Raw genomic sequence first — 1,667 nt, 5'->3', positions numbered from 1 at the left:
TGGACTGCCAAGAAAACAAACAGATTCATCCTGGAGAGGGTTAAACCAGGCTGCTCCTTGGAGGCAAGGATTCTGGGGCTTCATCTGACATACTTTGGACTTGTTTTAAGGATGGAGAGGTCATTGGAGAGGGACATCATGCTTGGGAGGGTGGAGGGATGGTGCAGGAGGGGAAGACCCTTTATGAGGTGGGTTGATTTAGTGACTGGAGTAATTGGGATGGGAGTGTCAGAGGCAGTATGATCGTCACAGGACAGAGCAAGGTTTAGGGCTCTTGTACATAGGGTCGCTATGAGTCGCAAGCGACTCGAAGGCACATAACAACAACAACACTGCTGACCAAATGAGTTTTTAAATTGGAAGCCGAATCACATCATCTCACACTCATTAGCGAATCAACATTCCACCCTAATCCTCACCAGGAGCAGCAAATAAGCCTCTGTAAAATCCAGCTCCTGCACACGACTTCCAAAATGGATTCCAGCCTCTATCTCTATCTTTCTCTATCTCCATCTCCATCTCTATCTCTCTCTATATCATCTCTATCTTTATCTCTATATCTATCTAGAGAGAGAGAGCCCTTGTAGCATTATTTCATTTTGGAGGAACATTTTTCTTAGTTGTACAGCACTCTTCTGTAAATTTACTGTGCTGAGGTAATCTGGGTTTGCTGTGAAGCCAAACCTTTTGCCATACGAAGGGTCAAATGCCATAATGGCTGCCCATGGGGACAGTGTTTGGTGGAGCTCCCAGTTTAAGACAGGTTTGAAAGCATGATTGGCATTCACTTCCTAAACCACATGCCTCTGGATATTCTATGAACCTGGAGAAACCACAATAGTTACAGAAAGTTTCAAACCTTTTGTTCTCTCTATGAGTTGTACTTGACTTGTCAGTAATCAACAACAACATCTCTTGCCATTTCCCCAGGTATTAGCAAATCTATCAAACTTTCCATCTGCCTTGAGCTCAAAGATGGACTAAGAAACTAGGACTGATTGCCTCATTTAAACATTCAGACTGAAATATCTGTGCTAGAGAATGGAAAGCTGGAGATGCTTTCAGTAGGTTTGAGGATGACCATAAGCTATTACCTTGCATTACAGTTATGTCATTTGGTGTAGTTTAGTCAAATACAGCTCATAGCAACCCTGTGAAAACAGATGAAAACCTTCACCTAGCCTGTGCTGTTTCCATGACATCTAATATGCTTGAACCCATTTTAGTCATGTCAATGTCAATGTCAGTGTCAGTCCATCTTAAAGAGGGTCTTCCTCTCTTCCTCTGATCCTCTACTTTTCCCAGCCCCTCCTGACAATGTGCCCAAAGTATGATTAACTTATAACAAAGTGGAAATATCAAATAACAGAATACAGAATCAGAGATATTAGAAACCTTATTCTTTTAGCAATTTTCTGAAGCAATATGTCTGCATTTCTCTGAAAAACTATAAACTTCGTAAATAATCCAATAGAAAAATGGGCACAGGATATGAACAGACACTTCACTGAAAAAGACATTCAGATGGCCAACAAGCACATGAAGAAATGTTCAAAATTCCTACCTCTAAAAAGAGATGCAAATCAAAACAACTATGAGATATCATCTCACCCCAGTCAGAATAGCAAAATTTAACAGAACAGCAAGCAACAAATGCTGGCGAGGTT

The 1,667-nt window shown here is 41.2% G+C and overlaps 1 protein-coding gene across 1 annotated transcript in view; it reads left to right on the top strand.

Annotated features, from left to right (window-relative positions):
- F5 (coagulation factor V (proaccelerin, labile factor)) overlaps nt 1-1,667 on the top strand; it is a 126,180-nt gene that overhangs the window by 94,606 nt on the left and 29,907 nt on the right. The gene's annotated exons all lie outside the window — the stretch shown is intronic.

This window comes from Elephantulus edwardii, unplaced genomic scaffold, assembly GCF_000299155.1.
Source record: "Elephantulus edwardii isolate Elephantulus edwardi_28Jun2011 unplaced genomic scaffold, EleEdw1.0 scaffold00057, whole genome shotgun sequence".
In the NCBI taxonomy this organism is placed as follows: domain Eukaryota; kingdom Metazoa; phylum Chordata; class Mammalia; order Macroscelidea; family Macroscelididae; genus Elephantulus; species Elephantulus edwardii.
The sequence above is the reverse complement of the archived record's forward strand: the minus strand, read 5'-3'. Positions and strand labels throughout refer to the sequence as shown.